General features: G+C 44.6%; 6 non-coding genes across 6 annotated transcripts; 3 read left to right on the top strand and 3 right to left on the bottom strand.

Moving 5' to 3' along the window:
- Window positions 1-16956: 16956 nt before the first annotated feature.
- trnas-uga (transfer RNA serine (anticodon UGA)) lies at window positions 16957-17038 on the bottom strand. Its single transcript has one exon. It is a non-coding gene; the product is annotated as a tRNA-Ser (tRNA).
- Window positions 17039-18996: 1958 nt separating this feature from the next.
- trnaa-agc (transfer RNA alanine (anticodon AGC)) lies at window positions 18997-19070 on the top strand. Its single transcript has one exon. It is a non-coding gene; the product is annotated as a tRNA-Ala (tRNA).
- A 2401-nt stretch (window positions 19071-21471) lies between these two features.
- trnat-agu (transfer RNA threonine (anticodon AGU)) lies at window positions 21472-21545 on the top strand. Its single transcript has one exon. It is a non-coding gene; the product is annotated as a tRNA-Thr (tRNA).
- A 1206-nt stretch (window positions 21546-22751) lies between these two features.
- Window positions 22752-22833, bottom strand: trnat-ugu (transfer RNA threonine (anticodon UGU)). The gene has a single exon. It is a non-coding gene; the product is annotated as a tRNA-Thr (tRNA).
- A 1110-nt stretch (window positions 22834-23943) lies between these two features.
- Window positions 23944-24017, top strand: trnat-agu (transfer RNA threonine (anticodon AGU)). Its single transcript has one exon. It is a non-coding gene; the product is annotated as a tRNA-Thr (tRNA).
- Window positions 24018-25227: 1210 nt separating this feature from the next.
- On the bottom strand, window positions 25228-25309 carry trnas-uga (transfer RNA serine (anticodon UGA)). The gene has a single exon. It is a non-coding gene; the product is annotated as a tRNA-Ser (tRNA).
- Between the last annotated feature and the right edge of the window lie 1091 nt (window positions 25310-26400).

The following is a 26400-nucleotide window of genomic DNA, read 5'->3' as shown; positions in this document are numbered from 1 at the left end:
GATTCATTTAACTGCCGAACTTCAACATTGATGGAGCGAGATCGTCCATACAGGATGTTCAATTACCATTGCCCTGATGGACAGTATCACACACATAATTGGCGTCAAACATCCGACAAAATCTGAGCTCAATTTCAGAGTAGGACCGAGGGGTTTCGTTATCTGGAGAGTACATCGGGCTCTCGGTGGCGCTCAACAACAATAAAAACAACAACTTGTATTTACATAGCGCCTTTAAAGTAGGAAAACCCCCCAAGGCGTTGCACAGGAGTGCTTTAAGTCAAAAAATTTGAAACCGATCCACACAAGGATAAATTAGGGCAGTTGGTCAAAGAGATATGTTTCAAGGACCGTCTTAAAGGAGGAAGGTGGGATAGCGAGGCGGAAAGGTTTAGGCAGGGAATTCCAGAGCTTAGGGCGGCAACAGAAGGCTCAGCCAGCAAAGATTGAGCGATTATAATCAGGGATCCTCAAGAGGGCAGAATTAGAGGAGCGCAGATATCTCGGGTGTTGTGGGGCTGGAGGAGATTACAGAGATAGGGAGGGGCGAGGCCTTGGAGAGATTTGAAAACAAGGATGGGAATTATGAAATCGAGGCACTGCTTAACCGGGAGCCAATGTAGGTCAGCGAGCACAGGACTGATGGGCGAACGGGACTTGGAGCGAGCTTGGACACGGGCAGCCGAGTTTTGGATGATCTCAAGTTTATGTAGGGTGGAATCTTGGAGGCCAGCCAGGAGTGCGTTGGTATAGTCAAGTCTAGAGGTAACAAAGACATGGATGAGGGTTTCAGCAGGGCATGAGCAAAACAAGGGGTGTATACAGGCGATGTTACAGAGGTGGAAGTAGGTGGCCATCGTTATGCCGCGGATATGTGGTCAGAAGCTCATTTCAAGGTCAATTATTACACCAAGGTTGCGAACAGTGATGTTCAGCCTCAAAAAATTCTTTGGGAGAGGGATGGAGTCAATGGCTAGGGAACAGAGTTCGTGATGGTGACCGAAAACAATGGCTTCATTTTTCGCTCCTGGAGGTTCTTCTGGAGCAAGTTCCAAATAATGTTTCCACCCGGGATCGAACCAGAGACATTTCGCGTGTAGAGGTGAACGTGATAATCACAACACGATGGAAACCTCTGCTCCGTTTATTATCGGCAAGTCAGATGACGTGTTCAGGGACAGGGTGAATCGCTGAATTAGAGGGCGGGGATCCTGCGCTGTTGTTGAGGCGGTCTGGCTGTTGCTGCTTCCACCTCTCGCACTCGGAGAGCCTGAGCCACAGTCCGTACTGATCTCACTCCTGTAGATCCCAACTTTACTCCGTTCACTGTGGCGCAATGGTATCGCAGTCTGAAGCCAGTTCATGAAAGCTGCGTGTTCAAAATCATGCGCAGTTACAGAAACCGCTCCTAAATTGATAAAAAGGAACAGTTTGCAAGCTGGGAAACTCAGTGTTTTTCAGAATTGTGCTCTTTTTCTGTTACTTCCCAGTTACACATTCAGTTTTTATTTGGCAATTTTTATTTTATATCGGAACAATGTTTAGGGGATGTGATGTATTCATTGTTGGTACAGTAACTCTGTCACCCAGTGTGAGAAGTGAAACACAAACCGCCCAGCCTGGGGCTCGCACCCATTCGAGGTGAGTCTTTCTGTCCGTCAGCTCAGTTGGTTAGAGGCCGTGTTAATAACGCCTTTACAAAAAAATACAGAATGTCAGGGGAATTTATTTTCAATAACATCCATTGCACCTTTGCACTGGGGTGGAGTAACACATCTTTTTGTTTATTTGTGTTTCTTCGGTTTGCTGAAAAACGTTTAACTGGCGGCCTGTTCCCGTTAATGGTCACAAGCATTAACAGACAGACAGAGCGTGTCGGACCGCCCGAGATGTGCAAAAGGCATCAGTTTAGGACAAATGCATCAAATCAAATGTTCACCCGGTACCGAGAGAGAAAAAACCAGAGAAAATGGCAGAAGTAGATCGAGAAATAAACACTAAATACAGAGGATATAAATATGTCCCACTCTAGATGTCATTCAACCACCATAACAAAAACAGATGATCTGGTCATTGCCCCATTGCTGTTTGTGGGAGCTTGCTGTGCGCAATGGCTGTCGCGTTTCCGACATTACAACAGTGACTCCACTTCTGTAAAGTGCTTTGATTGGTCCGGTGGTCATGAAATGCAAAATAGAAATGCAAGTCTTTTTTTCTTTATTGATTGAAAACCAACCCTTCCGTTCCGGATAAAGAATTTCAGAGTAAATCATTCAGTTCGAGATTCAGACCAAAGAAAGTGACAGGAAATACCATAAAACTGCCAAAACCAGAGAATGAATCAGGAACCTTTAGATCTTTTTCAGTCTAACGCTCTCCCAACTGAGCTATTTCGGCCTCACAGCAAATTGCGCTTAGTGTCATTCATTGGAAAAAAATATCTCCCCGGATGGAATTGCCCCGAACCTGCAACACCAGCAGAAAAGAGTAAAGAAAGAAATAATGACCGAGACGGCAAGGAAAGTAATTCAGAAAAGTAAAATTCGCACTTTCCAACCGAATCTGGTGAATTGAGACTAATATTGTTGACTTGGAATATTTAGTGAACCGCTTGATATTGTTGAACATTGTGTAAGAAAGCGGATTGGATGGACAGAAGCGCTCTGAAACGATGGCTGATCAGCAGTGGGTGGTAGCGAAATCTTACGGCTTCGTTTCCAGCGGCTCGTTGGACTTGGGGTTTGATTCACGCTCGGGGGGTTTCAGTGATTGATATGGGAGAGATTCCCAGGCTCAAATGATGTCTTTGTACCGTTCCAGAAGGTCGGATTGTCTTTTCTCCAGAGAATGTTTGAGCTCCAGAGGACAGAATGCACAGGGTTTGTCCACACAACACACGTGGAGTAAAGAAAATATTGCCAGGAGGTGCGCAGATTGAAGCTGACATGTTAATTAATCACAATTCAAGCGGCCTCATTGGCGATTCCCAGTTCATGAAACATAGAAACATAGAAGATAGGAGCAGGAGTAGGCCATTCGGCCCCTCGAGCCTGTTCCGCCATTTAATGAGATCGTGGCAGATCATCCAAATTCAGTACCCTGTCCATGCTTTCTCCGCATATCCCTTAATCCCTTTGGCCTTAAGAAATATATCGAACTCTTTGAAAATATTTAATGAATTGTCCTCAACTGCCTTCTGTGGTACAGAATTCTACAGGTTCACCACTCTCTGGGTGAAGAAATTCCTCCTCATCTCAGTCCTAAATGGCTTACCCTTTATCCTTAGACTATGACCCCTGTTTCTGGACCCCCGCCATCGGGAACATCATTCTTGCATCTAGTCTGTCTAGTCCTGCTAGAATTTAACAAGTTTCAATGAGATCCCCTCTCATTCTTCTAAATTCTAGCGAATATAAGCCGAGTCGACCCAATCTCTCTTCGTACGTCATTCCTGCCTTCCCAGGTATCAGTCTGGTGAATCTTCGCTGCATTCGCTCCATGGCTAGAAGATCCTTCCTCAGATAAAGTGACCAAAACTGCACACAATACTCAAGGTGTGGTCTCATTAAGGCCCTGTACAATTGCAGCAAGACATCCTTGCTCCTGTACTCGAAACCTCTCGCTCTCAAGGCCAACATACCATTTGCCTTCTTAACTGCCTGCTGCACCTGCATGCTTACCTTCAGCGACTGTTGCACAAAGCACCCAGATATCGCTGCACTTCCCCTTGTCCCAATCTATTGCCGTTCAGATTATAACCTGTCTTTCTGTTTTTTCTACCAGAGTGGATAACCTCGACATTTATCCACATTCTACTGCAGCTGCCATGCATCTGCCCAATCACCCTGGAATTTCTCTGCATCCTCCATCAGAACACACATGCCCACCTTGCTTTGTGTCATCTGCAAACTTGGAGATATTACATCTAGTTCACTCATCTAGATCATTAATATATATTGTGAATAGCTGGGGTCCTAGCAGCAATCCCTGCAGTACCCAACTAGTCATTGCCTGCCACTCGGAAAAAGACCCGGTTTTTCCAAATCACAGAAACCTCACAGTGCAGATAGAGTCCATTTCGGCCCATCGAGCCAGCACCGGCACATATCCCACCCGCTCCCTGTAACCCCTACACCAACACATATCCCACCCTATCCCCGTAACCCCACGTATTTAATCCCCCTAACACTAAGGGTCAATTTTATCATAGCCAATCAACCTAACCTGCATATCTTTGGACTGTGGGAGGAAACCGGAGCACCCGGAGGAAACCCACGCAAACACGGGGAGAATGTGCAAACTCCACACAGACAGTCACCCGAGGCTGGATTCGAACCCGGGTCCCTGGCGCTGTGAGGCAACAGTGCTAACCACTATGCAAATCTTTCCTTACTGTCTGCCAACCAGTTCTCTATCCAAGTCAGTACATTACCCCAATCCCATGTACTTTAACTTTGCACGCTAATCTCTTGAAGGACATCAGTGAACGAGTTGTGGTGTTGCTGCAAAATGTCGTCACCAAAAACCTGAGTAAACAACGACTCTGGTGGGACTTGAACCCACCACTTTTGAATGTTTTTTCCAATAATTAACTAGACGTCCAATGCGCTATCCAATGCGCCGTGGAGCCTACTGTATATTACAGTTCTGAATCCGTGAGTTTGTGCTTCTCTGTGGGTTACGCGAGCCTTGAAGGTAAGTTTAAATGATTTCCCTGTAAATTATTTCCAACTCCGTCTTTTCCCGAACTTTGTACAAACGCATAAATGAGAGGATCACACACATCGCTCCGAGAATCTCGTCCGCTAAACTGTGAAAGGTGAGAGTGTTTATTGTGAGGGGATTCCATTTATTGAGACACACATGTGATGTAAAAGTAGCAACAGGAGGCCTTATGGTCTGGAGTGAGACTGGTTCCTGAAAGCCAGTTGTGTCTTAAACATTTAGATTTTATTCAATATATGGTCATATTCTGAAGCACCGCTTCAGACATTCTGACTTCGTGACACATGAAGATTTTCAACCCCCCACCAGCTCCTGTCGCTTCTGCCGCCTGCTGCCAGTGATCTACAACAAATCAAATTGCAGGGGCAGGGCGCAAAGAATAATCAGGGAAAGAGGCATGGGCTCAAAATCCAAATTAGAGGGACAGGGTCAGAAGGACAGTTCATGTTCTGGAGTGTGGACTTCGGTCAGAACTGCAAACAAATAGGTGCAAGAGAGAGAGAACCTCTGGTTGGAGGGTCCAGCACAATGGGGTGAAGCAGTAAAGTTAGAGCTCCCCCGTTCAGGGATAATGAAAGGAATCTCTTCTTCACACAGAGGGCAGTGGAAATCTGGAATTCTATTCCCAAAACAACTGGTCAGGCTGGGGTCAATTGACAATTTCAAAATGAGATCGATAAATTTATGTTCGGCGAGGATGTGAAGGATTATGGAATCATCGCAGGTAGATGGAGTTAAGATACAGATCTGCCATGATCTAATTGAATAGCGGAGCAGGCTCGAGGTCCTAAATGGCCTCCTCCTATTTCTCTGCTCCTATGACAGTAACAGGACAGAAACCTCAACCGCTGCAAACATACGGCACATTTTATTCATATTTAACAGCAAAAATATCCGTGCCGTGTGCAACTATGCTGTGGTCAGAAAAAATACGCGAAGCTGACGTGTGGTGCTGTGATCATATCATGGTTAGTGCCCTGCATTGTGGCCGCAGTAACCTCGGTTCAAATTTAAATCACATCACAGCTCGCTTTATATCTGCTGTCCTCTGCAGCACCTGCTAATGAAACAGACTGATAAATCAAATCTTACCACATGAAAAAGATGTTTTTTTGGAAGTGAAAACCTATTTACTCATTTAAAACCCCGCACTCTCACATGCCTGAGCCTGATACTCCATAATTCAAACCCGCCTCTTCTCCCAGCTTTTTCTTCTTCCACAATCAGTAGCAATTCTTTACTTCACTCCTTCCATTTCATTGTCACTTGCCTGCCGTATTACCTTAATCTAACATTCACTTCATGTGCTTACGTGGTTAAGTTCTCTCTGCTACCACCGCTGTTCATTGGGGCACATGCTCCATTTGCACCAGTGTACAACCAGTCGATACATTTAGATCTGTTTGACCGCTTGACAGATAAGCGCTGCAAAAGCATGACTGGACTTTAGAAGAACAGCGGCCGAATTGTTCACGAAATTTCATTGGAGAATCTTGTGATATCTTGTTAACTGAAGAACTGGGTTTTGTTTTGATGCTGGTTGGCACTTTTCCGAAAACTCTTGCAGTGCGTGAGCGACGGGCAGCGCTACCAAGCTGCCAATGGCGGTTTAACTGTGAACTATTGGCCCGCTGTTATGGTGCAGTTAGATCGGAAGTGTTCCGTCTTAATCTTAAGAGTTCTGTTGAAATGTGTGATTGAAACAAAGATAGGACACATGGAAAGAGTTGAAATGTCTTTGAATGCCCGTGGCGCAAGGCCCTGTGTTCTTTATGAAGAGCGGCAGCAGGAATAAAGTTTTACAGAAATAAAATGTACAGACTTGGTGCGAATGAGTAAACTGCGCTGGTCTAAGATAGATAAATGTTTGAAATTAAATTCATTTCCAAAGGATAAAGTTAACCCTTTCTGCCAGCTCCCTCGTCATTTGCTTTTTCAGTTAATATTTCAAACGGTGTAACAACATAAGAACATAAGAAATTGGAGCAGGAGTAGGCCATTCGGCCCTTCGAGCCTGCTCAGCCATTCAATGAGATCAGGGCTGATGTTCTGCCTCAACTCCATTCACCGGCCCTATCGCCATATCCCTTGATGCCCTTACTCGTCAGAAATCTATCGACTTCTATTTTGAATATACCCAATGACTGAGCCTCCACAGCCCTCTGGGGTAGAGAATTCCAAATATTCACCACCCTCTGTGTGAAGAAATGTCTTCTCATCTCAGTCCTGAATGGTCTATCCTTTATCCTGAGACGGTGGCCATTGGTTCTAGACTCCCCAGCCTAGGGAATCATCCACCCAGCATCCACTTTATCAAGCTCTGAAATAATTCTGTATGCTTCAATGAGATCCCCTCTCATTCTTCTGAATTCAAGAGAATAGAGGTCTAGTTTACTCAATCTCTTCTCATAGGACAGTCCCGCTATCCCAGTAATCAATCTCGTGAACCTTCGTTGCACCCCCTCTATGGCAAGTATATCCTTCCTTCGGAAAGGAGACCAAAATTGTACACAGTACTCCAGGTGTGGCCTCACCAATGCCCTATATACTTGGAGTAAGACTTCTTTACTCCTATACACAAATCCTCTTGTAATGAAGGCCAGCATACCATTTGCCAACCGAATGGCTTGCTGCACCTACGCATTCACTTTCAGTGACTCATATACAAGGACACCCATGTCCCTTTGAGCATCTGCATTCCCCAATTTTTCACCATTCAGGAAATACTCTGCCTTCCTGTTTTTTCTACCAAAGTGGATAACTTCACATTTATCCACATCATATTCCATCTGCCATGTTCTCGCCCAGTCACTGAGCCTGTCCAGATTCCCTTGAAGCCTCTTCACATCCTCTTCACAACTGACACTGCCACCTAGCATGGTATCTTGAGCAAATTTGGAAATGTTACATTTAGTCCCCTCATCTAAATCATTGATATAGATTGTGAATAGCTGGGGCCCAAGCACGATCATTGAGTGACCACACTAGTTACAGCCTGCCATCCTGAAAAAGACCCGTTTATCCCTACTCTTTGTTGTCTGTCTCTTAACCAGTGTAAAGCCCGTGTAGATTGGAGTTCGCTCTCAGTTTTCCCATCGATGTGAAAATGAAACACGAGGTGGCGAGGATTGCCCCGAACAGCAGAGCTGGGCACTGACTCGATTTCTATTGCTGCAGGAGTTGCTCTGTTCCTATAAATATTTCCCTCAACATTAAAACGCCTGTTTTAACTCACAGCGTTTAAATGGGCGATTTTATTATATGTTAGAGAGTTTCCATCAAATAGATTTGAATAAATCTGCAGAAAGATGAGGTTAGGACTGGAGCTGGTATGATGACGATACACAGAGTTAACATCAAATTCAGGCTCATTTTGCAATGGGGCAGGAAACCGCAAACAGTTGCTGATATGTGGCACCGTGATCGTATAGTTGTTCGTACTCTGCGTTGTGGCCGCAGCAACTTCGCTTCGAATCCGAGTCATAATACAGGTTTTTCTTCCTTCCACAATCAATAGCCCTCCTTTACTTTCCTCCTTCAATTTCGTTGTAACTTTCCTGTGGTATTACCTTAATTTAACATTCACTTTCACCTACTCGTACCGCTAAGTGTGCTCTGCTCCCACCGCTATTCCTGGGGCACATGTCCCATTCGCCCCAAACTCAAGTCGATACCTTTAGACCTGAGGGACCGCTCGACAGACAAGCTGTAGGAATGCAGGTTCGGCCTTTGGAACCAAAGCAGCCCGATTTTACAAGTAAACTCCTTGGGGAATGAAGTGAACTGGGGAGATTAACTGAAGAACTGTTTTTTTTTTTAGCTGGTAGTTGGCGCTTTTCCCTAGACAGTTGAGGAGCGTGAGCGATGGGAAGCAGTACATGGCTGCGGATGAAGCGTGAAATGTGAAATATGCAATTTTTGCAAACTGGTTATCAAAATGCATAATGCACGCTCAGTAGGGAACAAAGAGAGGAAGGGACGCTCCGGATGTAACAGACAGGGTAAGGGACGCTACGGATGTAACAGACAGGGTAAGGGACGCTCCAAATGTGCCAGACAGTTTAAGGGACTCTCCAGATTTACCAGACAGTGTAAGGGACGCTCCGGATGTACCAAACAGGGTAAAGGACTCTGCGAATGTATCACACAGAGTAAGGACGCTCCGGATAGATCAGACAGTGTAAGGCATGCTCCTGATGTAACAGACAGTGTAAGGGACGCTCTGGATGTATCAGATAGGGTAAGGGACGTTCCGGATGTACCAGCCAGGGTAAAGGACGCTCCGGATGTATCATACAGATTAAGGGACGCTCCCGATGTACCAGAGAGGGCAAGGGACGCTCTTGATGTACCAGACAGGGCAAGGGACGCTCCGGATGTACCAGACATTCTAAAGGACACTGCGGAATTACCAGACAGGGTAAGAGATGCTCAGGGGGTTCTAGAGCGGTTAGGGTGCACTCAGGACCTATCAGACAGAATAAGGGACGGTAAAGAGGTATCAGAGAGGCTGATGGATGCAGAGTTATTACTTTCTAAACCTCACATTTTCTAATTATCAATAAAAGCAAAAGTTGAATCCGAATGTAACAGGTGGTCTGCCGTCTCCCACGTGGGGGCAATAAGACCGTAGAAAGGGGCCGGCCTGGACAATTGTAGCGCTGAGAAATAGATTTATAACTTACACTGATTCCCCCACCCAATACATTAATAAATAATACAGATATGTCTAAATATATTTGTAATGAACAGAGGTGCAAAAGCATTTACATCTAACACAATAGCAACTCACAAATACATTTGTATCTAACATGGACATACACAAATATACTTACATCCATCACAGGTGATTGATTGCTAAAAGCAGTGTAATTGTTTGTCTTTATGTGTCCCAGAAATTCGGGTCGGGGGCTTCCCGTGGGTGCAAGCCCCCGACCTACACTTACCTTGCGCGCCGGCAGTTGAGCTTTAGGGCTCCGTGGATGTCCTCTCTGTGGCCCGGTCCAGCTCCCGGCGCGCTGTGCTTGCGTGTTCCAGCCGCATAGTTAGTGCGATGCGTCCCCTTGGATAACGTGAGCCATGGGCAGCCAATCCGAGGAGGGAAAAGCCCATTCATAAGATTGACAGAAAGACCTGTCAAACTTATGAATACTCCGGTCCCCAAAACAGTAGTTAACCTTCAAATAAATTTTTACAAATCATCACACTTTTTAAATAAACTTTAAATTACATTAAATAACTATTTTAAAAATAATTTAAATTTTTGAAAAAAATAATTTTATAAAAAAACGGGGCTAAAAATAAACTTACCTTACTTTAAAGTATTTAAAAACAATAAACCTCTGGAAAAAATGTTTTCATTTCAATTAATTGACCACTTACCTTTAAAAAGCAGGCCTTACGCCTGCTTTTCAAATGTGTAAATCCTACAGGCTTACCCTTGCGTGAAAACCTGTAAAAAAAAACTATGTTCAAAGCGCACGCGCCGCCTCCCCTGCGCGCGCGTTCCACCTCTGAACCACTTCGTTCAGAGGATCGGGAGTGCCGGTTTCCCGCGCATGCGCGGTGCATGCATGATATCGGCCCTTCCATCGGATCTACGCGTGAGTACCCCGTGCATACTCACGCGTTGGGACCCGAATCTCTGGGCCTACTATGGGCCAGAAATTCGGGTCGGAGGCTTCCCGTGCGTGGAAGCCCCCGACCTGCAGTTACCTAGCGCGCCTGCCGTTGTGCTGTGGGCCCGCGTGGGATTCTGATCCTGGGCCTGCTCCAGCTGCTGGCGCGCAGTGCTTGCATGTCCTCGTGGCGCCATTAGTTCGAAGAGTCCCCTGGGATCACGTGGGCAATGGAGAGCCAATCGTAGCACGGAATCTTTATTATCAGATTTGACAGGAAGACCTGTCAAATCAATGAATAGACATCTGCCCGAAAACCTAACTAAAACTTCAACATTTTTTTAGAAAACATCACAATTTTAAAATAACTATAAATTACATAAAATAACTATTTAAAAAAAAATTTAAATTTTGAAAAAATAATTACTGTTTTTAACGCGGCTTAAAATAAACTTACCTTTCATTTAAGTATTTAAAAATAATAAACCTGTGGAAAAAAGTTTTAATTTTATTTAATTCACCACTTACCATGTTAAAAGCAGGCCTGGCACTGATTGTTTAATCTCGGCAATGAGAATTTCACATACATAAAGCAGATATTTTAGATCAGATACAGCGTTAAATCTCATTGCTCTAATGCATCAGTGTGTGAATATGACATTAAATGTGTTTCAATACATAAGAAATAGGAGCAGGAGTAGGCCATACGGCCCCTCGGGCCTGCTCTGCCATTCAATAGGGTCATGGCTGATCTGAATGTAGACTCACGTCCACTTCCCTGCCCTCTCCCCGTAACCACTAATTCCCTTATCTGCTAGGAAAATGTCTATCTCCATTTTAAATTTATTTAATGTTGCAGCTTCCACAGCTCTCTGGGATAGCAAATTCCATAGGTTTACTACCCTCTGAGTGAAGAAGTTTCTCCTCATCTCAGTTATGAAAGGGCAGCAACTTATTCTAAGATTATGCCCCCTAGTTCTAGTCGCACCCATCAGTGGAAACATCCTCACCGCATCCACCCGATCAAGTCCCCTCACAATCTTATATGTTTCGATAAGATCGCCTCTCATTCTTCTGAACTCCAATGCGTAGAGTCCCAACCTACTCAACCTTTCCTCATACATCAACCTCCTCATCTCTGGAATCAACCGAGTGAGCCTTCTCTGAACCGCCTCGAGAGCAAGTATATCTTTTCTTAAATATGGAAACCAAAACTGCACGCAGTATTCCAGGTGTGGCCTCACCAATACCCTGTGTAACTGCAGCAAGACTTCCCCGTTTTTATACTCCATCCCCCTTGCAATAAAAGCCAAGATTTCATTGGCCTTCCTGATCACCTGCTGCACCTGCATACTAACTTTTTGTGTTTCATGCACCAGGACCCCCAGATCCCTTTGTACTGTAGCACTTTGCAGTTTCTCTCCATTTAGATAATAACTTGCTCTTTGATTTTTTCGGCCAAAGTGCATAACCTCACAGTTTCCAACATTATGTTGCATCTGCCAAATCTCTGCCAACTCACTTAGCCTGTCTACGTCCTTTTGCAGGTTTTTTATGCCCTCCTCACTCAATGCTTTCCCTCCCATCTTTGTATCGTCGGCAAACTTGGATATGTTGCACTCGGTCCCTTCCTCCAAATCGTTAATATAGATTGTAAAGAGTTGGGGCCCCAGCACTGACCCCTGCGGAACACCACTAGTTACTGATTGCGAGCCCGAGAACGAACCATTTATACCAACTCTTTGTTTTCTGTTAGACAGCAAATCTTCCACCCATGCCAGTATATTACCCCCAACCCCGTGATTTTTTTATCTTGATCAGTAATCTTTTGTGTGGAACCTTGTCAAGTGCCTTTTGGAAGTCCAAATACACGACATCCACTGGTTCCCCTTTATCCACCCTGTATGTTACATCCTCAAAGAATTCGAGCAAATTGCTCAAACATGACTTCCGCTTCGTTAAACCATGCTGACTCTGTCCTATTAAATTATGTTTATGCAAATGCTCTGTTACTGTTTCCTTAATAATGGACTCCAACTTTTTGCCAACCACAGATGTTAGGCTAACTGGTCTATAGTTTCCAGCTTTTTGTCTACCTCCCTTCTTAAATAAGGGTGTTACATTAGCAGTTTTCTAATCTGCTGGGACCTTTCCTGAGTCCAGGGAGATCTGGAAAATAATCACCGATACATCCACAATCCCTACCGCCACTTCTCTCAAGACCCTAGGATGTAGGCCATCAGGTCCGGGGGATTTATCCGCCTTAAGTCCCATTATTTTACTGAGTACCATCTCCTTAGTGATTTTAATCGTGTTTAGCTCCTCCTCCCCCATTGCCCCCTGTTTGTCCAGTGTTGGGATATTTATAGTGTCCTCTACTGTAAAGACTGATACAAAATACAGTAGGGGGATTTAAAGCAGATTCGGAGCCAATGGTTTCTAAGGTGATCTTACCTGTGGCTCGTTAGTTCAGTATTTCTGTTTCCAAATGGTAGAAACAACCTTTAATAAAGTCCCCTTTACCGCATGTCCTGCCGAGCTCCCAGATTGACAATGTGGAAAATATGGAGCAGGCTTCTGGAAACAAACGGACTTACACATTGACCTCACAGTTTCAGCACTTCTGGGACGGAATTCCTGCTTTAAAGAATAAAATTGCCGTTTTATTGCGATGTACTGAACACAAGCTGTTTTTCTGGCAGTTATTATTTGAAGATTTGTGGAATGTCTCCAGGCCGAGGAAAGTGGTTCTATTAAAATGTTGGGGCGCGTCCAGAATTTGGACCCGGTACCTCTTGCATTTTAATTGATGTGAATTCCCAAAATGACAACCACACCCCTAGACCAAAGAACCACTAACCTTGCACTGATTGTTTAATCTCGGCAATGAGAATTTCACATACATAAAGCAGATATTTTAGATCAGAGACAGCGTTAAATCTCAATGCATCAATGTGTGAATATGACATTAAATGTGTTTCAATACAGTAGGGGGATTTAAAGCAGATTCTGAGCCAATGGTTTCTAAGGTGATCTTACCTGTGGCTCGTTATTTCACTCTCCCCTTCCTCCCACACGCTGACGGTTTTTAAACCTTGTTTTATTTCTGCTTCTCTGGGCCAGAGCATTCCACAGTCCCACAAGCCTTTTTACAAATACCCTTTCACTGCTTGACTTCTCTGTTTATTAGTTATGAAGCACCTTGAGGTGCAATGGTGGCGTTTCTGACGTCAAATTAAAAGGCGGCGATTTGGAAACACGTTGGGGTAACAGTTTCTTTTGCACAGAATTGAACCGGAATCTTTCAAGATGGACTATTGTATTTGCTGCATCACAATAAAACATATCTTGTTATAAAGGCTGGCTCATTAGCTCCCCAGTGTCAGAGGAAGGATGGTCTGATCTCCTCATTTATTTCATGTAAGACACAAACACAGGGTAATCATTCAGAATCACCTCACAGATTGACACAGATATAAACAAAGCGGTAGATACAGATAGCAATGAGACACATGGCGAAATGGACAAGAGTTCTGTACACAATTAAACTCTACAGAGATACCGACAGTGTGAGAGATCATTACAGGATCCTGCAAAGATGCCTCGGTCAATAGCAACAGTTAGGAGCTGCATTTCAGATGCGGTAACAAACCCATGAGTTTGTTTGCTGTTCCCCAGCTCCCAGAGTGAGTGTGGCCGCGACAGCAGCAACATTCAGGCCGCCTGTCCGGCCCCGCTCTCTCCAAGCGCCCTCTGCTGGTGGAAAGCAGCAATTGCAACCTCAGAGAGCGTAAACTGCCCATCGCTGCGTAACAAGATATCATTGAAGCAGAGGAGCGCAGAGGTTTACATCTGTAGCGTGTAGGTAATATGACCGACTCATTGTTTTGGAACAGCTGAACCTGAATCGTTCTCTGGCAGATGTTGCAGATTTACGTATGAAAAGTGCCCTCGAGGAACAATCGACAAATTTGGAGATGACGTGCAGTGGGACAAGTTAAAGGATCAGCACAGTTAATGCCGAGAACAAATTAAACAGTAGCTCAAGCTGATGAATCTTACACTGGTGAAAATCATCAGCGGAAATTTAGAGGAAGCGACATTGAGAAGGGCTGTACTGCGATTCTAACACTTCTCCAAGCACATTCCGGGCAAATCATTGACAGTAAAAAGACGGTTTGGAATGGAAATGGAACTGCGGGCACGCGTGACAGAGCATTGGTATTGGGAATGCAAAACTGCTGCCTCCAATACTCTGCTTACCTGAATCAGTCAAAATGCAATGGACAATACATGACAAACCTATTTGAATATACATTTGATAATCAGTTGATTCGGTCTGAATTCCAGACAGAGTGACACTTCAGTGAATGGGTATGAATCTCGCTTGAGGGATTGTAGATTGAAATTTGCGAAAGCTCCCTCGTGAGCCCCTTTTTAACGTTGGCGTCGTACTTCTGCTCCCACATGACACAGATCAGCCACAGCCTCTGCTCCCTGCCCGCCGGCTGCAGAAACATTGTCTCCAGATTACAAACTGATTCTAGGTCGGAGATCAATATTCAGGGTAGAGCCTAAACACAGCGGGTGGGATCAAATAATAAAGCATTTATTTTAGACCAGAGGCAGCGATAAATGTCCTATATTGCTCACATGCATCAATGTGTGAATCTGACATTAAATGGGTTTAAATACAGTGGGGGTATTTACAGTAGATTCGAGGCCAATAGTTTCCAAGTTGATCTTTCCTGTGTCTCGCTTGCCTCTCTGCCGCCTTCCTCCCACAGGCTGCCGGTTTTTAAATCTTGTTTTAAATCTGCTGCTTGCTCGGCCAATGCATTCCACAGTCTCACAACCCTTTCTACAAATACCCTTTCAGTGCTTGACTTCTCTGTTTATTAGTTATGAATCACCTTGAGGTGCAATGGTGGCATTTGTGACGTCAGATTAAAAGGCAGCCTATTGGAAGCACGTTGGAGTCACAGTTTCTTTTGCACAGAATTGAAACTGAAACTTTGAAGATGGAAGATTGTATTTGCTGCAGCACAATAAACAAAATCGTGTTATAACTGTTGGCTTATCTGTTCCCCAGTGTCAGAGGAAGAGTTGTCTGATCCCCCCATTTATTTCATATAATACACAAACATTCAGAATCACCTCACAGATTGACACTGAGATAAATTAAGCGGGAGATACAGACAGCAATGGGACACATGGCGAAATGGACAAGAGAGCTGGAGAAATAAGAAACGGCCTGAGAGTCCAGAAGACAGTGACCGGAAACTAAGAGACATCAGTGAGTGGTGGCGAGAAGGTGTGTCAGCAGTCTACCCCGTGTCTTCGCTGGTCAAAGAGTCTATCTAATTGAAGAGGAGATCCTGGGTTCGATTCCCAGCGGGGCCTTTCTTTAATGAATCTCCAGGGGTGAGTTTCTTCTCGTGTGAAAAGGCTACAATTCTTTTAAATGTAACTGTGTCTGCACCAGTTCCCATTCTGGATGAAGGCTCCAGTCGCTGCGAGGCCTGGGTCGAATTTCACCGCTTCAGTATTTCTGGCGGAGCTGATTTTGGACTCTTCACCAAAAATCCATGTTTCCCAAGCAGTGCCATGCGATACTTTGCAGAGCTCCAGTTGTTGATGTGTGGTGCCGTGCTCGTATAGTGATTAATGCTCTGCATTCTGGCCGCAGCAACTTCGGCTCCAAACCGAAACATAACGCAGACTTTTCTTCCTTCCACAATTAATAGCCCTGCTTTAATTACCCCCTTCAACTTCATTGTAATTTTCCTGCGGTATTTCCTAAATCTAACATTCACTTTCAGCCACTTAAACTGCCAAGTGTGCTCTGCTGCCACCGCTCTTCCTGGGCCACATGTCCCATACGCCCCAATCTGAGTAGGTGCTTTGATACCAGTCGATACATTTAGACCTGCGGGACTTCTCGACAGTCAAGCTCTGCGAAAGCAGGGCCGGCCTTCGGAACCAATGCAGCCCGATGATACAAGAAAATTCCTCGGGAAATGAAGCTTCAAACTTTTGAAACAAATCGTTTTATTGACATAATAATACAAGTTTTACCGAGAGAGACTTGTGCAACCTCAGTTGTGCCACTCAAAACTAAGAATGTTCAATTCTTCTGATTCGGGAGAGGGAGAGATGAGTTATGTGTAAGTGTCCTCCTTGTTCTTTTTCTGGTCAGTCTTCCAGATCTCCACTCCGTTTGTCTGTCTCCTGGCCTGTCTCCTGGAATGTGTTCTGCTTTTCACTATAGATTGGCTGCTCTTGTACCATTGCTGCTGACAGAAACAAGCCTTCCAGTGGCTTTCCATTCTCTCTCTCCCATGGTTACACAGACTGATGCTACCGGACAGCACCGAGTGAATGTGAAGGTACCTCAGAGACTGTCGAGGCCTCCTTATCTGGAGCTTCCAGACAATCTGCAGAAAACTTTTGGAATTCGGTCAGCAAACCTTCTTGAAGTAAGTGATCCAGTTGTCTCGGCAATCCTTTAGTTTCCTTAAAGCCGGCATTGAAATTTGCAAAATCCTCCCAGAGGGAGCAGATTGAAGAAAATAATTTATTCGAAGTAATTAATTATCATAATGAGAAAACCCGCTGCGAGCAGGGCTCGAACCTGCGCGGGAAAACCCCATTGGATTTCAAGTCCAACGCCTTAACCACTCGGCCATCGCAGCCGCTGCCACGTCGGTTTCAAGATATTAAATTCTCAAATCGCTGACCCTGTTTATTGTTGGCGATGACGGTTTCGTGATATTTAATTTGCTGCAAATTCAGCAAGTCCAGAAGAATCGCAGCGAACATTACAATAAAAGAAAACTTCCGATATTTAACGGTATGTAAGATGTTGAGAACAGTATGGAATATTCTGCAGGGTAATGAAAATAAACAGCAGAAACATTGTGTTCTGCTCCCACATGACACAGATCAGCCACAGCCTCTGCTCCCTGCCCGCCGGCTGCAGAAACCTTGCCTCCAGATTACAAACTGATTCTAGGTCGGAGATAAGTATTCAGGGCAGGGCCTAAACACACCGGGTGGGATCAAATAATAAAGCAGTTATTTTAGGCCAGAGACTGCGATAAATGTCTTATATTGCTCACATGCATCAATTTGTGAATCTGACATTAAATGGGTTGAAATACAGTGGGGGGATTTAAAGTAGATTCGGGGCCAATAGTTTCCAAGTTGATCTTTCCTGTGTCTCTCTTGCCTCTCTGCCCCCTTCCTCCCACAGGCTGCCGGTTTTTAAACCTTGTTTTAAATCTGCTGCTTGCTGGGCCAGTGCCTTCCACAGTCTCACAGCCCTTTCTACAAATACCCTTTCAGTGCTTGACTTCTCTGTTTATTAGTTATGAATCACCTTGAGGTGCAATGGTGGCGTTTGTGACGCCAGATTAAAAGGCAGGCTATTGGAAACACGTTGGAGCCACAGTTTATTTTGCACAGAATTGAAACTGAAACTTTTGAGATGGAATATTGTATTTGCTGCATCACAGTAAACAATATCGTGTTATAACTGTTGGCTTATTTGTTCCCCAGTGTCAGAGGAAGAGTTGTCTGATCCCCCCATTTATTTCATACTAGCTGGGGAGCCCGGCGTTGCCGGGGCTGTTTTGGGGCAGGCGTTTTAAATCGAGTGCCAGGCTTTGGGGCCCTGTCTGTGTCCCTTTGTGAATCTGGTGCTGGGCAACATTTTAAATCGAGTGGCAGGATTAAGGCCCTGTGTGTGTCCCTGTCTGTCTACCTTTTAAAAGCTTGCAAAATGAAAGTGAAACTACTTATGGCTTTGGGGCCCTGTCTGTGTCCCTTTGTGAATCTGGTGCTGGGCAACATTTTAAATCGAGTGGCAGGCTTAGGGCCCTGTCTGTGTCCCTGTATGTCTACCTTTTAAAAGGTTGAAAAATGAAAGTGAAAGTACTTTTCAAACGTTTTTGATAAATCTTATGTTATTTTTAAAAGAGATACTAACTTTGAAAGTCGTTATAGCTGGAAGCTGAAGTCATTTGAGCTGGAAGCTTAGAGAAAGAATGGCTGCCACATCCCCGAGATGAAAACGAATAGTCCCGCCCACACACACACCGATTGGCCAACCATCAGGGGACCGTACTGCAGGATTGGTCAATCGTGACGGAACAGGATTGGTGGAACCTTGATGTCAGTCAATCAATGCTACCAGATAATGAGTTTAATTTTGAAGGTTTTTTGCTGAAGGTTTTTTGCATAAGGCGCGAATACTTTTCGTCCGACTGAAAAGTAAATACGCTTAAAACCGTCTCTGAAGCGTAAGCTTTCTTTGGAGGTAACGCGTGCGTAGGTACGCCCTGTAACTTTCGAGCACATAGCCCGACAGACGCACAGGCGATGACAGAATGACAGACAGAATGACAGACAGAATGACAGACAGAAGTACCGATTTATATATATAGATAAGACACAAACATAGGGTAATCATTCAGAATCACCTCACAGATTGACACTGAGATAAATTAACGGGAGATACAGAGAGCAATGGGACATATGGCGGAATGGACAAGAGAGCTGGAGAAATAAGAAACGGCCTGAGAGCCCAGAAGACAGCGACCGGAAGCTGATAGACATCAGTGGGTGGGGGCGAGAAATTCTGCCAGCATTCGGTCCCATGGCTCAGCTGGTCAAAGCGTCTGTCTAGCAAACAGGAGATCCTGGGTTCGATTCCCAGCGGGGCCTATTTTTATAGAATCTCCAGGGGTGAGTTTCTTCTCGTGTGAAAAGGCTACAATTCTTTTAAAAGTAACTGTGCCTGCACCAGTTCCCATTCTGGATAAAGGCTCCAGTGGCTGCGAGGCCTCCGTTGAATTTCACCGCCTCTTTATTTCTGGCGGTGCTGATTTTGGAATCTTCATCAAAAATCCATGTTTCCTAAGCAGTGCCATGCGATACTTTGCAGATCTCCAGTTGTTGATGTGTGGTGCCGTGCTCGTATAGTGATTAATAATCTGCATTCTGGCCGCAGCAACTTCGGCTCCAAACCGAAACATAACGCAGACTTTTCTTCCTTCCACAATCAATAGCTCTCCTTTACTTTCCCCCTTCAATTTCATTATAATTTTCCTGCGGTATTTCCTTAATCTAACATTCACTTTCAGCCACTTAAACTGCTAAGTGTGCTCTGCTACCACCACTCTTCCTGGGCCACATGTCCCATACGCCCCAATCTGAGTTGGTGCTTTGAAACCAGTCGATACATTTAGACCTGCGAGACCTCCCGACAGTCAAGCTCTGCGAAAGCAGAGCCGGCCTTCGGAACCAATGCAGCCCGATTCAGAAAATTCCTTGGGAAATGAAGCTACAAACTTTTCAAACAAATCGTTATATTGACATAATAATACAAGTTTTACAGAGAGAGACTTGTACAACCTCAGTGGTGCAAGTCAAAACTCAGAATGTTCAATTCTTCTGCTTCGGGAGAGGGAGAGATGAATTATGAGTTGGTGTCCTCCTTGTTTTTTTTGTGGTCAGTCTTCCAGATCTCCACTCCGTTTGTCTGTCTCCTGGCCTGTCTCCTGGAATGTGTTCTGCTTTTCACTTTAGAATGGCTGCTCTTGTAACATTGCTGCTGACAGAAACATGCCTTCCAGTGACTTTCCATTCTCTCTCTCCCATGGTTACACAGACTGATGCTACCGGACAGCAGCGAGTGCATGGGAAGGTACCTCAGAGACTGTCGAGGCCTCCTTATCTGGAGCTTCCAGACAATCTGCAGATAACTTTTGGAATTCGGTCAGCAAACCTTCTTGAAGTAAGTGATCCAGTTGTCTCGGCAATCCTTTAGTTTCCTTAAAACCGGCATTGAAAATTCCAAAATCCTCCAAGAGGGAGCAGATTGAAGAAAATTAATTATTTGAAGGAGTTAATTATCATAATGAGAAAACCCGCTGCGAGCAGGGCTCGAATTGCGCGGGAAAACCCCATTGGATTTCAAGTCCAACGCCTTAACCACTCGGCCATCGCAGCTGGGACGATATCGGCTGCAAGATACTAAATTCTCGAATCGCTGACCCTGTTTATTGTTGGCGATGACGGTTTCGTGATATTTAATTTGCTGCAAATTCAGCAAGTCCAGAAGAATCGCAGCGATCATTACAATAAAACAAAACTTCCGATATTTAACGGTATGTAAGATGTTGAGAACAGTATGGAATATTCTGCAGGGTAATGAAAATAAACAGCAGAAACATTGTGTTCTGCTCCCACATGACTCAGGTCAGTCAGAGCCTCTGCTCCCTGCCCGCCGCCTGCAGAAACCTGGTCTCCAGATTACAAACTGATTCTAGGTCGGAGATAAATGTTCAGGGTAGAGCCTAAACACAGCGGGTGGGAGCAAATAATAAAGCAGTTATTTTAGACCAGAGACAGCGATAAATGTCCTATATTGCTCACATGCATCAATTTGTGAATCTGACATTAAATGGGTTGAAATGCAGTGGGGGGATTTAAAGTAGATTCGGGGTCAATAGTTTCCAAGTTGTCTTTCCTGTGTCTCTCTTGCCTCTCTGTCCCCTTCCTCCCACAGGCTGCCGGTTTATAAACCTTGTTTTAAATCTGCTGCTTGCTGGGCCAGTGCATTCCACAGTCTCACAAACCTTTCGACAGATACCCTTTCAGTGTTTGACTTCTCTGTTTATTAGTTATGAATCACCTTGAGGTGCAATGGTGGCGTTTGTGACGTCAGATTAAAAGGCAGGCTATTGGAAACACGTTGGAGTCACAATTTCTTTTGCCCAGAATTGAAACTGAAACTTTTAAGATGGAATATTGTATTTGCTGCATCACAGTAAACAATATCGTGTTATAACTGTTGGCTTATTTGTTCCCCAGTGTCAGAGGAAGAGTTGTCTGATCCCCCCATTTATTTCATATAAGACACAAACATAGGGTAATCATTCAGAATCACCTCACAGATTGACACTGAGATAAATTAAGCGGGAGATACAGAGAGCAATGGGACATATGGCGGAACAGACAAGAGGAGAGCTGGAGAAATAAGAAACGGCCTGAGAGTCCAGAAGACTGCGACCGGAAACTGATAGACATCAGTGAGTGGGGGCGAGAAATTGCGCCAGCATTGGGTCCCGTGGCTTAGCTGGTCAAAGCGTCTGTCTAGTAAACAAGCGATCCTGGGTTCGATTCCCAGCGGGGCCTATTTTTATAGAATCTCCAGGGGTGAGTTTCTTCTCGTGTGAAAAGGCTACAATTCTTTTAAAAGTAACTGTGCCTGCACCAGTTCCCACTCTGAATGAAGGCTCCAGTGGCTGCGAGGCCTGCGTTGAATTTCACCGCTTCTGTATTTCTGGCGGTGCTGATTTTGGAATCTTCACCAAAAATCCATGTTTCCTAAGGAGAGCCATGCGATACTTTGCAGAGCTCCAGTTGTTGATGTGTGGTGCCGTGCTCGTATAGTGATGAATAATCTGCATACTGGCCGCAGCAACTTCGGCTCCAAACAGAACCATAACGCAGATTTTTCTTCCTGCCACAATCAATAGCTCTCCTTTACTTTCCCCCTTCAATTTCATTATAATTTTCCTGCGGTATTTCCTGAATCTAACATTCACTTTCAGCCACTTAAACTGCTGAGTGTGCTCTGCTCCCACCACTCTTCCTGGGCCACATGTCCCATACGCCCCAATCTGAGTTGGTGCTTTGAAACCAGTCGATACATTTCGACCTGCGGGACCTCCCGACAGTCAAGCTCTGCGAAAGCAGAGCCGGCCTTCGGAACCAATGCAGCCCGATTCAGAAAATTCCTTGGGAAATGAAGCTTCAAACTTTTCAAACAAATCGTTATATTGACATAATAATACAAGTTTTACAGAGAGAGACTTGTACAACCTCAGTGGTGCAACTCAAAACTCAGAATGTTCAATTCTTCTGCTTCGGGAGAGGGAGAGATGAATTATGAGTTGGTGTCCTCCTTGTTTTTTTTGTGGTCAGTCTTCCAGATCTCCACTCCGTTTGTCTGTCTCCTGGCCTGTCTCCTGGAATGTGTTCTGCTTTTCACTTTAGAATGGCTGCTCTTGTAACATTGCTGCTGACAGAAACATGCCTTCCAGTGACTTTCCATTCTCTCTCTCCCATGGTTACACAGACTGATGCTACCGGACAGCAGCGAGTGTATGGGAAGGTACCTCAGAGACTGTCGAGGCCTCCTTATCTGGAGCTTCCAGACAATCTGCAGATAACTTTTGGAATTCGGTCAGCAAACCTTCTTGAAGTAAGTGATCCAGTTGTGTCGGCAATCCTTTAGTTTCCTTAAAACCGGCATTGAAAATTCCAAAATCCTCCAAGAGGGAGCAGATTGAAGAAAATTAATTATTTAAAGGAGTTAATTATCATAATGAGAAAACCCGCTGCGAGCAGGGCTCGAGTTGCGCGGGAAAACCCCATTGGATTTACAAGTCCAACGCCTTAACCACTCGGCCATCGCAGCTGCGAAGATATCGGCTGCAAGATACTAAATTCTCGAATCGCTGACCCTGTTTATTGTTGGCGATGACGGTTTCGTGATATTTAATTTGCTGCAAATTCAGCAAGTCCAGAAGAATCGCAGCGATCATTACAATAAAACAAAACTTCCGATATTTAACGGTATGTAAGATGTTGAGAACAGTATGGAATATTCTGCAGGGTAATGAAAATAAACAGCAGAAACATTGTGTTCTGCTCCCACATGACTCAGGTCAGTCAGAGCCTCTGCTCCCTGCCCGCCGCCTGCAGAAACCTTGTCTCCAGATTACAAACTGATTCTAGGTCGGAGATAAATGTTCAGGGTAGAGCCTAAACACAGCGGGTGGGAGCAAATAATAAAGCAGTTATTTTAGACCAGAGACAGCGATAAATGTCCTATATTGCTCACATGCATCAATTTGTGAATCTGACATTAAATGGGTTGAAATGCAGTGGGGGGATTTAAAGTAGATTCGGGGTCAATAGTTTCCAATTTGTCTTTCCTGTGTCTCTCTTGCCTCTCTGTCCCCTTCCTCCCACAGGCTGCCGGTTTATAAACCTTGTTTTAAATCTGCTGCTTGCTGGGCCAGTGCATTCCACAGTCTCACAAACCTTTCGACAAATACCCTTTCAGTGCTTGACTTCTCTGTTTATTAGTTATGAATCACCTTGAGGTGCAATGGTGGCGTTTGTGACGTCAGATTAAAAGGCAGGCTATTGGAAACACGTTGGAGTCACAATTTCTTTTGCCCAGAATTGAAACTGAAACTTTTAAGATGGAATATTGTATTTGCTGCATCACAGTAAACAATATCGTGTTATAACTGTTGGCTTATTTGTTCCCCAGTGTCAGAGGAAGAGTTGTCTGATCCCCCATTTATTTCATATAAGACACAAACATAGGGTAATCATTCAGAATCACCTCACAGATTGACACTGAGATAAATTAAGCGGGAGATACAGAGAGCAATGGGACATATGGCGGAACAGACAAGAGAGCTGGAGAAATAAGAAACGGCCTGAGAGTCCAGAAGACTGCGACCGGAAACTGATAGACATCAGTGAGTGGGGGCGAGAAATTGCGCCAGCATTGGGTCCCGTGGCTTAGCTGGTCAAAGCGTCTGTCTAGTAAACAGGCGATCCTGGGTTCGATTCCCAGCGGGGCCTTTTTTTATAGAATCTCCAGGGGTGAGTTTCTTCTCGTGTGAAAAGGCTACAATTCTTTTAAAAGTAACTGTGCCTGCACCAGTTCCCACTCTGAATGAAGGCTCCAGTGGCTGCGAGGCCTGCGTTGAATTTCACCGCTTCTGTATTTCTGGCGGTGCTGATTTTGGAATCTTCACCAGAAATCCATGTTTCCTAAGGAGAGCCATGCGATACTTTGCAGAGCTCCAGTTGTTGATGTGTGGTGCCGTGCTCGTATAGTGATGAATAATCTGCATACTGGCCGCAGCAACTTCGGCTCCAAACAGAACCATAACGCAGATTTTTCTTCCTGCCACAATCAATAGCTCTCCTTTACTTTCCCCCTTCAATTTCATTATAATTTTCCTGCGGTATTACCTTAATCTAACATTCACTTTCAGCCACTTAAACTGCTAAGTGTGCTCTGCTGCCACCGCTCTTCCTGGGCCACATGTCCCATACGCCCCAATCTGAGTTGGTGCTTTGAAACCAGTCGATACATTTAGACCTGCGGGACCTCCCGACAGTCAAGCTCTGCGAAAGCCGAGCCGGCCTTCGGAACCAATGCAGCCCGATTATACAAGAAAATTCCTTGGGAAATGAAGCTTCAAACTTTTCAAACAAATCGTTTTATTGACATAATAATACAAGCTTTACAGAGAGAGACTTGTACAACCTCAGTGGTGCAACTCAAAACTCAGAATGTTCAATTCTTCTGCTTCGGGAGAGGGAGAGATGAATTATGAGTTGGTGTCCTCCTTGTTTTTTTTCTGGCCAGTCTTCCAGATCTCCACTCCGTTTGTCTGTCTCCTGGACTGTCTCCTGGAATGTGTTCTGCTTTTCACTTTAGAATGGCTGCTCTTGTAACATTGCTGCTGACAGAAACATGCCTTCCAGTGACTTTCCATTCTCTCTCTCCCATGGTTACACAGACTGATGCTACCGGACAGCAGCGAGTGTATGGGAAGGTACCTCAGAGACTGTCGAGACCTCCTTACCTGGAGCTTCCAGACAATCTGCAGATAACTTTTGGAATTCGGTCAGCAAACCTTCTTGAAGTAAGTGATCCAGTTGTCTCGGCAATCCTTTAGCTTCCTTAAAACCTGCATTGAAAATTCCAAAATCCTCCCAGAGGGAGCAGATTGAAGAAAATAATTTATTTGAAGTAATTAATTATCATAATGAGAAAACCAGCTGCGAGCAGGGCTCGAACCTGCGCGGGGAAACCCCATTGGATTTCAAATCCAACGCCTTAACCACTCGGCCATCGCAGCCGCAAAAATATCGGCTCCAAGATATTAAATTCTCAAATCGCTGACCCTGTTTATTGTTGGCGATGACGGTTTCGTGATATTTAATTTGCTGCAAATTCAGCAAGTCCAGAAGAATCGCAGCGATCATTACAATAAAAGAAAACTTCCGATATTTAGCGGTATGTAAGATGTTGAGAACAGTATGGAATATTCTGCAGGGTAATGAAAATAAACAGCAGAAACATTGTGTTCTGCTCCCACATGACTCAGATCAGTCACAGCCTCTGCTCCCTGTCCGCCGCCTGCAGAAACCTGGTCTCCAGATTACAAACTGATTCTAGATCGGAGATAAATATTCAGGGTAGAGCCTAAACACAGCGGGTGGGAGCAAATAATAAAGCAGTTATTTTAGACCAGAGACAGCGATAAATGTCCTATATTGCTCACATGCATCAATTTGTGAATCTGACATTAAATGGGTTGAAATGCAGTGGGGGGATTTAAAGTAGATTCGGGGTCAATAGTTTCCAAGTTGATCTTTCCTGTGTCTCTCTTGCCTCTCTGCCCCCTTCCTCCCACAGGCTGCCGGTTTATAAACCTTGTTTTAAATCTGCTGCTTGCTGGGCCAGTGCATTCCACAGTCTCACAACCGTTTCTACCAATACCCTTTCAGTGCTTGACTTCTCTGTTTATTAGTTATGAATCACCTTGAGGTGCAATGGTGGCGTTTGTGACGTCAGATTAAAAGGCAGGCTATTGGAAACACGTTGGAGTCACAGTTTCTTTTGCCCAGAATTGAAACTGAAACTTTTAAGATGGAATATTGTATTTGCTGCATCACAGTAAACAATATCGTGTTATAACTATTGGCTTATTTGTTCCCCAGTGCCAGAGGAAGAGTTGTCTGATCCCCCCATTTATTTCATATAAGACACATACATAGGGTAATCATTCAGAATCACCTCACAGATTGACACTGAGATAAATTAATAGGGAGATACAGAGAGCAATGGGACAAATGGCGGAATAGACAAGAGAGCTGGAGAAATAAGAAACGGCCTGAGAGTCCAGAAGACTGCGACCGGAAGCTGATAGACATCAGTGAGTGGGGG

Source organism: Somniosus microcephalus, unplaced genomic scaffold (genome assembly GCF_052327205.1).
Source record: "Somniosus microcephalus isolate GS21.2 unplaced genomic scaffold, FLI_Smic_1.0 unresolved_chr1, whole genome shotgun sequence".
Lineage (NCBI taxonomy): Eukaryota > Metazoa > Chordata > Chondrichthyes > Squaliformes > Somniosidae > Somniosus > Somniosus microcephalus.
Note: the sequence above shows the minus strand (reverse complement) of the source record. Positions and strands in the feature narration are given on the sequence as shown.